The sequence below is a fragment of the Phacochoerus africanus genome, chromosome 1, assembly GCF_016906955.1.
Source record: "Phacochoerus africanus isolate WHEZ1 chromosome 1, ROS_Pafr_v1, whole genome shotgun sequence".
In the NCBI taxonomy this organism is placed as follows: domain Eukaryota; kingdom Metazoa; phylum Chordata; class Mammalia; order Artiodactyla; family Suidae; genus Phacochoerus; species Phacochoerus africanus.
The window spans coordinates 244,363,158-244,379,965 of record NC_062544.1 but is presented as its reverse complement, the minus strand read 5'-3'; positions in this window follow the sequence as shown (position 1 = coordinate 244,379,965).

Genomic DNA, 16,808 nt, shown 5'->3' with positions numbered 1-16,808 from the left:
CACCACAGATCAGCCATGTAAACAGAATGACTCTGCTAATTGACACCAGCAATCCATCTCTGACCCCTATAGGCTGGATCACAGTCTTAGAGAGCAAGGGCTTACTGTCCGAAGCATGTAGAAGCCAATATTATGACACAGGCTTTTGAGGAAAGAAGATTTTTTGCAAGATTGATAGGCAAGAAGACAGGAAGCAGGGCTCAAATTCATGTCCCCAGTCTAGGGTTTGCCCAAACTTTCATGAGTTGGGGAGGGCGGGTTGTTATGTAGAACTGCTAGTGGTACAGGTTTCCTTTGCAGGGTTTTGGAACTCAGCCATTGACATTCAGGTAGTAAAGGGGCTTTAACACAGGATCTTCTTATAGAAGCAAGGGGCCCTTTGCTTCTGAAGGGATGCAGCATTCAAGTTCTGGTCATAATCAGGTCCTTTGGTTCCATGGGAGAAAAGAAAGTCTCATTGTGGTTGTTAAGTCAAAATTTTCTCCTCTTCATGTGTGTTTCCTGCAGGATTTGTGTATTTGCTCTGTGTTCTCTGAGAAATAACTAACTAACTCAGTTATTTCTGGTTAGAAACATGATAGGGCCAATGTGAGCTAGTTGTGCAGTTATCATGGGTTCATGAATACAAGAGATTTAGGGCAGAAGTGGAGGATATGCATGGCCCCAACAGCCTAGTCACCACGTCTGACCGAACTAATACTGCTGTCCATTGTCAAACTTGCCAGGAACAGAGACTCATGGTAAATCCCAATTTCAATTTCTCATATAAAGATACCATTTGCTGAAGAGTTAATTATGTTGGATTCTTTCCACACTGGAGGGAGCACTGATTTATTTTGACTGAAATAAATATGTACTTCTAGATATGTATTTGACTTTCCTTTTCCCACAGTTCTTCTTATAGTACTACAATTTGAGAGCTTCCAGAGTATTTGATTTACTGACAAGAGATCTTGCATGATTTTACTATAGACCAAAGAAACTATTTTTTAAAGGGAAGTATGGTATTGCATGCATGATTATGGGATTTACTTCTCCCCCATGCCATATCTCTGAAAATCTGCCATCCTGATAGAGCAATGTAAGCCTTTTGAAAACATTGTTCTGGTGCCACCTTAGAGATGACCCTTGAGAGAATTAACTGCCATACTCATTGGCAGCTCAATAGTGCTATGTCCCAAGTAGGTAGGTAACTCCTAATGATGCATTAGGGTTTTTTTCCTTCCTGTCTTCACATTATGGACTAAGAAGATTTAAATTCATTTTTCCCAGAGGGGGATCTCTTCCATCAGTGGACAGAGCAAGGACTAAACTCATGCTATGGCTACCATCCAATTATCTGGACCCTCTTTGCCAAGGGAACAGCAGGTAAGGAAAGAAGACATTACCCTGGCAGATTATTGACTCTGATCATCAGAAGGAAATGCAGCAGCTGCTACACAGCAGGCAGGCAGGAAGATACTTGGCATTGGGGAAGAAGTGTGCTGGTGTAGAGCTCCAACCTGCTCATCGGAGCCTGTTATATGTGTCTCTTCTCAACTCCTCATTCAGTTATGTGCTACTGGTAGCTTTAAACCAGCCATGGTTAGAGAATTTTACTACAGAAATCAGCAAATGCTTTAAAGCAAGGATTTCATTTTCTTTCTTTCTGGAGGGTTATGTGTTAAATGTTCACACTTCTCAGCACATCATTCATTCAGTTGAGCTTCTGGGCAATCTCTTGGTACTTCCTCGGCTAATATTAATTTTAAATCACTTAGCACAGAAGTAACAGGATGAGAAGGGTTTGGTGATGAGAAGCTCAACTACCCCAGAGATGAGAGTCTGGATCACTCCACAAGGTAGACCAGTAGAGGTGGGAGCTTCCAATCAGGGGGATTTATTTATTTATTTATTTATTTGCTTTTTAGGGTTGCAATGTGGCATATGGAATTTCCCAGGCTAGGGCTTGAAACAGAGCTACAGCAGCTGGCCCATGCCATAGCCATAGCAAGGCCAGGTCCAAGCTGTGTCTTGGATCCACAGGCAACACCAGATCCTTAACCCACTGAGCAAGGCCAGGGACGAACCCACATCCTCATGGATACTAGTTGAGTTCATTTCCACTGAGCCACAATGGGAACTCCAGTATCAGGGGTATTTAGATTTGATATTAGAAGAGGGAGATAATGAGGATCTTGAAGTCAGCTATGGTAGTGAGGACTTCAGTTTTCCCTAATAAATTTATTTTTTTTTTGTTTCTCCAGAAAAAAGAGACTAAATGCCTGGAGTTGCCGTCCCAGGTGTATTGAATTTATTATAATATACAAGTGAATTCAAGTGGTTCAAAGTGTAGGCTGCAGTATATATTGCCATGTTTTACCTGGATTCCCCTTCAGGACTGAGACACTCATGCCCCCCCCCAGGTGTTGGGATTATTGACTACAGAGGGCACAGAATTGAGAACACCCCTCCCCATGGAAATTATCTTGGGTCTAAGATATACCTTTTTTTCCAGGAGCATTCTACATTTAGAGAATATATTCTGAGTCTAATAACATTTTATTGACTATTATAACTAAAACATAATCCTTCTGTTTTAAACATTTTTTTTCTAGATGTTTGGCAGTGTTTACAAGAACAGAGTGTGACTATGAAAAGCTTCTAGATGAGATTACAAAGCTAATGGTGTGTGTGTATCCATGTCTGAACTGATTTTTTTTAAATGGTTAAACTTATTTTAAAAATCAGTCTTATATCTTACTATCCTCTTAATACAATACCTGATAGTGATATTTTTTTAGGAGAGAAGGTGTCTATTTTTCATTTATCTTTAATTACTGAAGCATACCAATAGCTACCAAACTAACATAATTAGTGCAAACACCATGTTATCTTGGTCATTTTACCACACTTGATTTCTTTCTTGAAAGTACTAACTACAGACTGAAGCCTAGCAGCAATAAAGGCATAAACTGAGATAAATCACTCCCTTCACATCTGTTGTCATCCACATCTATACAGAATGAAGATGCCTAGATCACCAGGGAATCCTCCTTTGAGAGCAAGAAACAGATTAGTTGGCAGCATTAGTTCTTTCATTGTACTTGTTTTGAAGATATTATAATTAAGATGTTAATTTGACTGGCCATATATAGGAAGTTTAGTAATGGGATAAACTGTCCATATTCCTTTTACCTCCTAGGTAACTCAGAATCAATATCTACATGCCCACCCTGATGGATTCTTTACTTCAGTTTTAGATTTCCTGCCAAAATTTACTCTGAAAGGAATTACTCATATACATCATAATAATTATTTAATAGCATTGTACCATAAAATCCCATAAAATGTATTATGAATGAAGCTCATTTGTATATCACTTTCCTCATTGGCATTCAAAACAGTCTGCTCATATCTTCGTCCTAAAACTTATTTTTCTGTTCCACTGTTATATGGTTTAATCAAATTATTTATTAATATTTGGAGAATGATGACTGTGAAACATTTTTTGACCAAGCGGCAAACAAATGTGTACCAAAGATGAAAAAAAAAAGCCCTTGACTCCTTAAAACTACTGTTAATTTGTTGTTACGGGGGAAAATTCCATAATTCCTAGCATTACCCCAGCTTATATCAGATTTGAATCTAGCTTTTTCAAATAGCATAAAATGTCTTAATATATGGCCATACTGTGTTGGCTGTAGAGGACCTGAGAGTGAAAAGACATTATCAGTTTCCTAGAATAGTTTATAGTTAGTTAAAAAATTATATGTAAACTTGGAGTTTCCGTCGTGGCACAGCAGAAACAAATCTGACTAGGAACCATGAGGTTGCGAGTTCCATCCCGCTCACTCAGTGGGTTAAGGATCCAGTGTTGCTGTGAGCTGTGATGTAGGTCACAGACATGGCTCGATCTGGCATTGTTGTGGCTGTGGCTGTGGCTGTGGCTGTGGCATAGGCTGACAGCTATAGCTCCAATTGGACCCCTAGCTGGGGAACCTCCATATGCCTTGGGTACGTCCCTGAAAAGACCAAAGACAAAAAAAATTATATGTAAACTAACAAAAAAGATAAAAAATATCAATGTACATCATTTACTGAGTGTTTTCTTCATCCTATATTTCTTATGTATATTTCATGTCGTATCATTTTAATTAAAGGAAATAGCAATAATTTTTATATTTGGAGTAAATACGGCTTGTAGAAGTTAAATAAATTTCCCCACTGCAAAATCAAATTTTTAATCAGGATCTATTGATACATGACGATCTTTAAAAATTTTTCACCATCTTACTTATGATTGAACAAGAAATTATACATTGTTGTAACATAACATAACATATAAGAAAGATAATGGGGCAAACTGAACATTTTTATTCAGTTTGTAGCATTGTCCATATATGAAAATTTTTTCTTAAAGAATCAGAATCAAGTTTCATTATTGCTAGGAATCCTTATTTAAAATTTAAAATAAATCTTTATTGAAGCATTACCAAGTCCAAGGCATTTGGATTTTTTCAAAATTGAATATTACTATTAATATGGTGGTATAAATACAAATGATTTAAAATCTACACATGTATTAAAATACAATGTAAAATGGTAAAAATAAAAAACTTGGTATTTTAAAGATCCCAATAAAATAAAATGCCATAAATTTTATAATATAGCTTCACATAGAGTGGTAGTATCAAAGGGGAATTCATGCCCAGATGTTCCCAAGAGCAACCTTAGAAGAATTCACTAGGAACACTGCTTATATAAACTTTGATCAGTGAGGAGTCTGTAAGGTAAATCAGTAGAGAGAGAAAATAGCAGACATAGAAAATGTGAGGGAAGATGGTAGTATAAGAAAGAAAAGTGATACAAAATGCAGATGAACTATTTCCCTAATGTAACCGGTGATTTCTGCTAAGAAATACTTGACAGACTAGCCCCATCTTTTAACCCAAATAAATGGTAGCTTAAGGATATTTCAGGTTAGTTGTTCTCAATTATTGGAGGTGAAGAGTCTTCCCTGATGTCCTCTACACATTCGAGAGTTCAAGCTTTGTTTCCAGTGGGTTAGGATGTAGTAACTGACAAGCTCTAGGATCCTAAAGCTGCTCTAATTATACTGTAGACTGACTCCTACCCTGATATATAACATATGACATAATGAATGGACTGACCAGGAACCTACTGAACCTCAGATGGGAAGGGTTTGTGTTCCATCACAGAAGGAACACAGGCCTGCTCACTCCCAGCCTGCTGACCCCTGGGTTCTGAGTTGCCCCTGAACTGCAAGTGAACTCTTTTACCCGCACAGTTCTTCCCTTGGGTTTAAATGAATGCCACAAACATATTCTTAGCCCCTGAGCCCTCTCTGTTTTCTTGAGATAACGGTTCACTCTAAATGAATGATAACTTATATACCAGCAAATCTACACTTGCATTTGAAAACAAGGTTTTCATATCAAAACCTGACTGCATCTCCCGAGCCTGCAGTGATGGTAGCAGAGATTTTCTTATATGAAACATCTCACTCAATCCCTGGACAGGCTTAGACATACAGAAGCCAAGCGATGGAGTCTAGGATACCCTACTCTCCTGCTATGCCATCATCACTTACCAGATGCATGAACATAGGCACTTTACCTTTCTGAAACTCTGTTTCTCCATTGATAATATGGTCACAATGACACTTTTTTCCCCCTTGTGAGTTGTAAAGACTACTGTGTTTAAAAATTTTTTCAAAATTCTTTCAAAATCACCAAGATAAATTCCTCCCTCTTTAATCATTGCATCGCTGTTAATTTATTTTTATTTATTTATTTATTTATTTATTTATTTATTTTTTGTCTTTTTGTTGTTGTTGTTGCTATTTCTTGGGCCGCTCCCGCGGCATATGGAGGTTCCCAGGCTAGGGGGCGAGTCGGAGCTGTAGCCACCGGCCTACGCCAGTGCCACAGCAACGCGGGATCCGAGCCGCGTCTGCGGCCTACACCACAGCTCACGGCAACGCCAGATCGTTAACCCACTGAACAAGGGCAGGGACCGAAGCCGCAACCTCATGGTTCCTAGTCGGATTCGTTAACCACTGCGCCACGATGGGAACTCCGCGCCACGACGGGAACTCCAGCATCGCTGTTCATTTAGATCAGAAAAATAATCCCAGACCATAGCCAGGAAGTAGAGAGAGCAGAGAGCCTCAGGGGAGAGTTTGCTGAAAGAAAGAACAATTGCGAATAGGAGATAGGAAGAGAGACTTCATATCTGTTGAAAAGGAACCCTAAAAAAGGAATGCCGTTAAGTACCCAATTTAAGGCACAAGATTCTTGACTGTGAAAGACACCTAAAAGTGGCTCTGTTGTCCTAATCACAGCTTCTGGACATGCAGTGGAAGACCTGTCGCAGAAGGCTTCAAGGAGACCTCTCCAGCATCTTTGGTGTTTAGCATCTTTAAATTTAACATCTGTTGTTCACACTAACTTGCTAATTTGACCTCACCTCTTCACAAAACATCTGAGATAACATTTCCTACTGGAAGGCTGACTTGGAAGTCCCAGGCTGTATTAATATGCTATTCCTTTGGACTCCTAGATCTTCTTGAGCATCTCTCTATCACATTTCTAAACACGTTATATTGTAGCCATCAATAAATTTGTCAGTCATTTTCATAGAAGGAACAGCGTGTGATTTTCTTTGGCCTCTTAAAGCCCAGGGCACTGCATGTCTACCTGGTTCACAGTAGGTTCTTTATGTTATAAATGAAACTGAAATTAATTACCCTTATATGTTGGCTATATTTAAATTTGTATTTAAGCCTCCAAATGCTAAGATCTTATTATTACACTCCTGTCTCCAACTCAATTAATACAAGTGAATTGTTCAGATCCTTCTATTCATTTTTCTGAAGTGGATTCTATTATTAAAATTAAATACAAAATGCAGATTGGAACTGAAACTTCTCTGAACAGATAAAACCATATAAACCACATATGCAAAACTAGCTTATTTTATAGACCTAAGTGAAACAACTTCGGTTACTTCTTATAATAAATGCCTCTGATATTCTAAAAGAAACTTAAGTCATCTATCTTCCCCTAAATGATATAAGATAATCAGTTTTAACTAATCCTCTATATCCAAAAACCCTCATTATAATAATCAATTACTATAAAGGTTAAAAAGCTTCCTAATTTTTACTTTATAAGCCATCCTCTAAAGTCATTCCCTGAGCTTCATATCAGTTTTAAACTTGAGATCTCCCACTTACAAACTTTTCTTATATGCACAATAAACCTCACAAAATACTATTTATCGATTGCTGTATTTAATTTAGTTGTTTTTGGATTTTTTGACATATTTAATTGAAATATTCTTTCCCAAAGACTTCTGTCCAAGTTCTTCCCTCTTTGCAGACTTCATTTGGATCCTATCTATAAGGAATCGATCTTTAAGAAGCTCTTATTGACCCACCCAAAAAGGAGGTATTTATCCTATTTCATATTGCTTTTCTCCCCTCAATTCAATGTATTAGCTTAATTCTTATCTTACAATCCTAAAAGGAGTTGACATTTGTTTTAAAACTATGCGGCCACTAAAAGGGCACCAAGTTAGAAGTAAGAAGAATTTGGATTGAATCACAGCTCTGCCATTCACTAGCCTATAGACTTAACTAAGTCACATAATTTTTGTTGTTGTTGTTGTTCTATATTTCTTTTTTTAATTATTTTTTCCACTGTACAGCATGGGGACCCAATTACACATCAAGTCACATAATTTTTTAAGCTGATTTTCCTTAGAGTGAAACTACATATTTACTCAAATATGTTATATTGTGTTATATTATAATTTTTATGTGATATATTTTAGATACAAAAGAATAGGACTTAAACGAGATTATTTTATGCTCTTTTAAAAATGCAAGAATCTTAAGCAATATTTAATAGGCTAAAAATATAAAAATAAACATATGTGTTCTGCTACTGTAAAAAAATTATGTAACAACAAGTAGTCACTTTATCCCTGAAGAATATGTTATGTATTTGTAGGAATATGCAGTACAATTCGGTGTGTATAGTCTATAAATGTCAAATTATAAGCCTGAGAAAATATATTGCAACAAAGAATTTAGCAGTAAAATGGTCTTATTTTTTATCAGTTCTTGAGGGAAAGACTATGTTTGCCATATCAGACTTTGATTATGATTGATGGAGCCCTTGCCATGCTAGGTAATAACTTTATAGAAAGGGAATTGCCCTTCTCCCCACTACAATCTAAAATGCTTGCTTGACATTCCATCCCATTCTCTTACCTCCATAATTCAATCAAATGTATTTCTATGATTACATATTTAGCTCCCCCTCTTTATTTTAATATATATTTATAATGAATAAAAGTAATGCCACTCAAATTCAACATGGAATTTTTCAAAATCATATATTATTATAATTTATTCTTAAAGATTTATCATTTATGATACTACTAGATATGACATTGTTATTGCTATTTACCATTGATTTTTAATTAATAGTTACAAGTTTTAGCTAATCTTTAACTTCACCTGGGAAGATAACGAGAATAGTGCTATTCTATTACTCTTGAGACTAAAATATCTTGGCAAGATTATTCTCTTTTAAAAAATGTAATTCAATGTCATAAATATGTCCTATAATATTGTAAATATTTTATGTTCAAATAAGTCAAATCCATCTAGAAGTTAAAAAAAAACCGTACACATATTTTTATTTTAACAGTATAATAAAGACAATTCAAAAAATTGGAGACTGTTTCTTTCTGAATTGGTGTAAGCCCTGAAATACAGATTTTTAAAATGTAGTTTTAATATAATACTATCAAGTTTATACTGTACCTCCTAGTCACTTAGGGGAATTATTGTACTGCTTAGGCTTAGAGACATGGAGAAAGACTTGTGGTTGCCAAGGAATAAGAGGGAGGGAGTAGGATGGACTGAGGGTTTGGGGTTAGTAAATGCAAATTGTGACATTTAGGATGAATAAACAACAAGGTCCTGCTGTATAGCCCAGGGAACTATATCCAATATCCTGGGATAGACCATGATGGAAGATAATATGAGGAAAACAATATATGTATTCTTTTACAACATTGTAAATATATTCTTTATGACAATGTAAATCAACTATAATTTTAAAAAAATTTAAAAAGAACTCTAAGATTAGTATTTCAATTATTTGACAGCAAACAGGAACTTCAAAAGTGCTTTAAGAGTGCTAAAACACTTATTATCTTAAGTAGTTTGAAATAGTATTAATTTTATGTATATTATTAATTTGATTAACAAATCCTTTCCTTATAGAGCTCATAGAGATAAATGAGGATGAGGCACTGTGAATTCTAAACTGGACCCATTCAATTTAATGAGACCTTAATATAGTTCTTCCCTAAACCACATGTGCTCGGTCTACTGGAACAGTGAATTAACCCAAGGGAAAGTGGTATGGGTTAAATGAAAGTTTATTTGCAATTTACATATTTGCAGTATACTGATGTAACATTTCCTAAGTGTATATAACAATATAAAGGATTTAGAATGGTATTCCACATTTGAGAATGGTATTCCTACAACTCTTATGTTAGAGAAAAAAGGCAAAACATTAATTAGAAGAAAATGGACACAGCAGAAACTCTAATGTTCTCTATGAAATATAAGCAAAGGCAAAGCCATGCCTTTTTAAGTACAAATGAAGCCATGAAATTTTAAGTACATGTATAAGATTTTGAAACTGTAATTAGTATTCTAAATTTAACACTGTGGAATAGAAATATCAGGGAAAAGATCTAGAAACAGGCTGTTATTGACTCATATTTGTTGACTGGTATATCAATTTCCCATGATAATAAAAGCCAGGATCCACAATAAGATGCTTGTCTTGGTTAGATCACAGGCAGATTCATTCAACATGTGAGAATACTGAGACTTTCTTATATCAGGGTTTCCTCAAGCAGCCCTCCCACTAAATTAATTTGTAGAACAGTAAGGCCATGAAGATATAGATAAAAGATTTATTAACTACCTAGTACTGACATGACAGGGACAAGTAATTTATTAGCAAAATAACAAGTCTTAAGACCTCCAGCTTTTCTTCAACTAGTGTTCTTAGTTATTCATAATTTATATACATATATATATACACACACACACATATATATACATATATACACACACACACAAATACCTCTTCCCTTGTTTCTCATTTGACTAATCTAGATTTCTGACAGATGGCCAAAAAGCATATGAAAAGATGCTCAATATCACTATTTATTAGAGAAATGCTAATTGAAATTAAAATAAGATATCATCTCATGCCAGTCAGATGGCCATCATCAAAAAGTCTACAAATAATAGATGCTAGAAATGGTACAGAGAAAAGGGAGCCCACCAACACTGTTGGTGTAAATGTAAACTGGTGCAACCATTATGGAGAACAGTATGGAAGCTCTTTAAAAAACTAAGCATAGAACTACCATATGATCCAGCAATCCCACTCCTGAGCATATATCCAGAGAAAACCATAATTTGAAGAGATACATGAACCCCAATGTTCACTGAAGCAAAATTTACAATAGATAGGACATGAAAGCAACCTAAATGTCCATCAACAGAGGACTGGATAAAGAAGATGTGGGATGCATATACAGTGGAATATTACTCTGCTATGAAAAAGAACAAAATAATGCCATTTGCAGCAAAATGGATGGACCTAGAGATTATCATACTAAGTAAATCAAAGAAAGATAAATATCACATAAGATCACTTATATGTGGAAACTAATGATACAAAATAACTTATTTATAAAACAGAAAAAAATTCATGATTTTGAAATCTACTCTATGGTTAACATAGGGGAAGCTGTGGTGGGGTTGGATAAATTAGGAGGGTGGGATTAACATATACACCCTACTTATATAAAGCAGATAATTAACAAGGATTTATTGTGTAGTACAGGAATATATGCTTAATAATCTTTAATAACCAATATGGGAAAAAAAAGAATGGATATATGTATATATATAACTGATTCACTCTGATGTACATCTAAAACTAATGCAACACTGTAAGTTAGCTATCATCTGATAAAATTAAATAAGTAAATAAATAAATAAATAAATAAATAAAGGCTGGGTGGAATATATACCACCCAGGTAGTCGTATAGTGCTGTTTACTTCAATGCCCAATTTACACCAAAAAACTGCCTTGAATTACCAAGACACTTCATAAAAAATAAAACCTAAATAAATACTTAAATTAGGTTTAATTCTTAAATTTTATTTAAGACTGAACATGAGGTTCTATTTTGTTAACTTTATTTCTTATCATTTCACACATCATTGGTTTTTGTATAATTACTGAATTTTGAGAAGTATCATTGGACTCACATGTCATCTGAATCTGTCATTTCCAGATAACTAATCTCACTCACTCAGAAGAGGCCACTGTCGTGATTAACCTAGACACTGGGGCATTCTTCCATAGGATGTGGCTTTCTTCATATGAAATTGCTAAAAACGTTTAAATTGTGTGTAGTAAAAATTGAGGGAATATCTTTGAATTTATAATAAAGTATGTGATAATTGATTTGTGCTTCTTCCTTCAGGAGAAGAGCTCACAGGTGAAGCTGCTTAACCTAGCAATTTAAGATATGTTACAAGTTAAGTGTGATTACACAATTTTTAAGACCATGAATTCTCCTATTAAATGAAAAAAAAAACTTTCTTATTTAGATCTTTTAGGTTACCAACAGTACTAGTAGTGGTACCACTGATTAATCTGATAATTATGTGGACACTTGCTTATGACTCTTCCTAAATTAATACATTTTTAATTTAAAACTATGCTAGAAAATAGATCAGAATATTTATAAATCTTATGGACATTTTCCATGACATCTGAAATGTAATTGCACAGGTATCATATAGATGTACTGTATCATCAGCATATCCATTTCACCAATAGGCATCAATTTGCATAAAATACACCTTACATCTACAGCATTCTAATTAGAAGGAAAGTGCTAATATTTTCCTAAATAATAACTTTTAGAATGTAGGACAAAGACACAGACTGGGACAAGAGGGCAGAATAGGACTTGAGCTCATCTTCTCTCACAAAAATACCACATTTAATACTAAATGCTGAACAACCATCAGTAAATTAGACTGGAAACTACAAAAAAAGATATCTTACATCCAAAGACAAAGAAGAAGCTACATCAAGACAGTAGGGGGGCATTTTCACAATATAAGCAATCTCATACCTGCTGGGTGGGTGACCCACAGACTGGAAAAATAGCTATATCATAAAGCTTTTCCATAGGTGTGAGAGTTCAAAACCACATGTCAGGTGTCAGGTTCCCCAGCCTGGAGGTCTGGCATTTGGAGGAGGAGCCCCTGTAGCATTTGGCATTGAAAGCCAGTGGGGCATGTTCACAGGAGCTCCACAGGACTTGGGAAAACAGAGACTCCACTCTTAGAGGGCACACACAGGATTCCATTTGCACAGGGCCCCAGGACAAAGCAGGGACTCCATAAGAATCTGGGTCAGACCTACCTTTGAGTCTTGGAGGGTCTCCTGGGAAAGCAGGGGACAAATCTGGCTTGCTGTTTTTGCAGGACTTTGGAGGGAGAGGTCTTGGGAATATTCATTGGTGTTAGCTCCCCTGGAGGCTGCCATTTTGGAAAAATCTGGTACCACCCATCAGGGCCAAGAAGCCCCAGGTTGAACACCAAAGAGGGTGGGAACCATCAGAAAAAAAGCTGTGTAAAGTCCTCCTAGGCACTCAGCTACTTCTCATCACACCCAGAGACAAAGCCCCAACCACCAGAAGGACAAGACTCAGCTCTATCTACCAGTGGGCAGGCACCAGTCTCTCCCATGAGGAAGCTATAAAAATCCCCCCTGTATCAACTTCCTCCAAAAGGGAGCAGACACCAGAAGCAATAGAGGATACAACCCTCTAGCCTGTAAAAAGGAGACCAGATGGAAAGCTACACAAAATGAAGAGGCAAAGAAATATAATAAAGATGAAGAGACTAGACAAAACCCCAGAAAAATAGCCCAAGTGAACAGAAGATTAGCAGCCTCCATGAAAAAGACTTTAGAATAACGATAGTAAAAATGATCCAAGATATTGGAAACAAAAAAGCTGGAGGCAAAGATTGATGAATTATAAGAAACATCAAACAAAAAAACAGAAAATTTAAAGGTTAAACAAGAGGAGATCCAAAATACAATTACCAAAATAGAAAATTCACTAGAAGGAACAAATATCAGATTACAGTAAGCAGAAGAATGAATAAGTGAGGTGCAAGACAGATTGGTTTAAATCACTGATGCAGAAAAGAAATAAAAAAGAATTAAAAGAAATGAGGGCCATCTATGAGAATTTTTGGACAACTTTAAACATAATAATAGTCACATTATAGGGGTGGAAGAAGGAGAAGAGAGAGAGAATGGGCTGGAGAAAATATTTGAAGAGATAATATCTGAAAACTTCCCTAATATGGGAAAGGAATCAGTCAAATCCAGGAATCACAAGGAACATCATATAAAATAAAACCCAGGAGAAACACCCCAAGATGTATATTAATCAAATTAATCAAAATTTAATTAATATTAATTAGGGAAAAGAAAAGCTAGGGAAAAGAAAAAATAATATAGAAGGGAACCTGGACAAGGTTATCAACTGACTTTTCAGTAGAAACCATGCTGGCCAGAAGAGAGTGGCATGATATATTTAAAGTGATGAAAGAAATAAACCTCCAACCAAGAATATTCTACCAAGCAAGGCTCCCATTTAGATTTAAAGGAGAAATCAAAAGCTTTACAAATAAGCAAAACTAAGAGAATCCAGCACCCTAAAGCAAGTTTACCACAATACCAAGAGGCTTCTCTAGGTGGAAAAGAAAAGGCCACAAGTGGAAACAAGAAAATTACAACTGAGAAGGTTCACTGGTAAATACAAATATTTAGTAAAGGTAGGAAATCATAGATATACAAATATGATGCCAAAACCAGCAATTGTGAGAAGAGGAGGGTACAAAAGCAGGATATGGAAGATGCTTTTGCAACTTAATATTGTACAACTTAATATTGTATAAGATTACAATATTATACAATAATTGTAAGATGCAACTTAATATTGTACATATATAGATTCCTATATCAAAAACTTATGGTATCCTGAAATGGATATACACATAAACAAGAAAAAACACTCCAGCACAACACTAAAGACAGTCATGAAACCACAAGAGAAGAGACAAGAAAAGGGAAGATGATGGAGCATGATAATGTGAGAAAAAAGAATGTATACATGTATGTGTAAGTGGGTCACCATGCTGTACAGTAGAAAATTGACAGAACACTGTAAAACAGCTACACTGGAAAAAAATAAAAGTCATTATATGTATAAAAAAAGAAAAAAGACCAACAAAAACAAATCCAAAACAATTAACAAAATGGCAATAAGGCCTTACATATCAATAATAACCTTAAATGTAAAAGGACTAAGTGCTCCAACCAAAAGACATAGACTGGCTGAATGGATGCAAAAACAAGACCCATATATTCTGTCTACAAGAGACCTACTTCAGTTCTTAGGACACACAGAATCTGAAAATGAGAGGATGAAAGAAAATATGCCACATGAAAGGAAACCAAAAGAAAGCTGGAGTAGCAATACTCAATACTCATATCAGACAAAATAGACTGCAATGAAAAGAATGTTAACAAGTGACAAAGTAGGACATTACATAATGATCAAAGATTAATCCAAGAAGAAGATAATTGTAAATGTATATGTACCCAATGTAGGAACACCCCAGTATATAATGTAACTACTTATTGCCTTAAAAGGAGAAATCAACAATAACGCAGCAAGAGTGGGGGACTTGAACAGCCCCACTACAAGCAAACATGTGCCATAAAATGGACAACTTAGAAGAAATGGACAAGTTCTTAGGAAGGTACAATTTTCAAAGACTAAACCAGGAAGAAATAGAAAAGATGAATGGTTCAATCACAACTACTAAAATTGAAACCATGATTAAAAAACTTTCAACAAACAGAAGTCCACAAGATGGCTTTGCAGGTGAATTCTATCAAAAATTTATAGAAGAGTTAACACCTATTCTTCTGAAACTCTTCCAAAATTTTTCAGAGGAAGGAACTCTCCCCAACTCATTCTATTAGGCCACCATCACCCTGATAGCAAAACCATATGAAGATATCACAAAGAGTGAAATTATAGGCCAATATCCCAAATGAACATAGATGCAAAAATTCTCAACAAAGAGTTCCCATTGTGGTTCAGCAGAAACAAATCTGACTAGTATCCATGAGGATGCAGATTTTATCCCTGGCTTTGCTCAGTGAGTTAAGGATCTGGCATTGCTGTGAGCTGTGGTGTAGATCACAGACACATTTCAGATTAGCATTGCTGCAGCTGTGGTGTAGGTCAGTAGCTACAGCTCTGATTCGACCCCTAGCCAGGAACCTCCTAAAAAGACCAAAAAAGAAAATCCTTAACAAAAGTAGCAAACCAAATCCAGCAATACATTAAAAGGATTATACAAAATGATCAAATGAGATTTATCTCGACTATGCAAGAATTTTTCAATATCTCAAATCAGTCAGTGTGATATACAACATTAACAAATTCAATAATAAAAACCATATGATCCTCTTGCAGCAGATGCAGAAGAAGCTTTTGACAAAATCCAACACCTATTTCTGACCAAAAAAAAAAAAAAAAAAAAACACAACTCCAGAAAGTCAGCATCCAGGGAACCTACTTTGACATAATAAAGGTCAGTATGGCAAAGCCACAGCTAACATCATTCTCAATGGTGAAAAGCTGAACAAATTCCTGCTAAGATCAGAACAAGACAAGGATGTCTACTCTCACCACTTTTATTCAATTTAGTTTTGTAAGTCCTGGAGATGGCAATCGGAGAAGGAAAAGAAATAAAAGAAATCCAAATTGGAAAGTAATTAGTAAAACTATTGCTGTGTGCCGATGACATGAAACTATACATAAAAAATCCTAGAGATGCTACCAGAAAACTTTTAGAGCTGATGAATAAATTTGGTAAAGTTGTAGGACATGAAATTAATACACAGAAATCTAGTGCATTTCTATATACTAATAATGAAATATCAGAAAGGGAAATTATGGAAACAATTCCATTTACATCATCATACATTTTTACATGTATAATAAATATAATAAACCTACCTAAAAAGAGAAAAGATGTGTACTCTGAAAAATATAAGATGCTAATAAAAGAAATCAAAGATAATATAAACAGATGGAAAGATATACCATGCATTTGGTTTGGAAGAAATAATACTGTCAAAATGACTATACCACCCAAGGCAATCTACAGATACAATGCAATTCCTATCAAATTACCAATGGCATTTTTAACAGCACTAGATAAAAAAAAATTAAATTTGTATGGAATCACAAAAGACCCAAAATAGCCAAAGCAATCCTGAGAAAGAAAAATGGACACAAAGGAATCACCCTCCCTGGCTTAAAACTATACGGCAAAGCTATAATCATCAAGATGGTATGGTACAGACACCAAAAGAGAAATATAAATCAATGGGGCAGGATAGAAAACTCAGAAATAAACCCAAGCACCAATGGTCAATAAATGTACAACAAAGTAGGCAAGAATATACAATGGAGAAAAGACAGTCTCTTCAATATGTGGTACTGGGAAAACTGTATGGCAACAGGAAAAAGAATGAAATTAGAATACTCTCCAATAATATACATAAAAATAAACTCA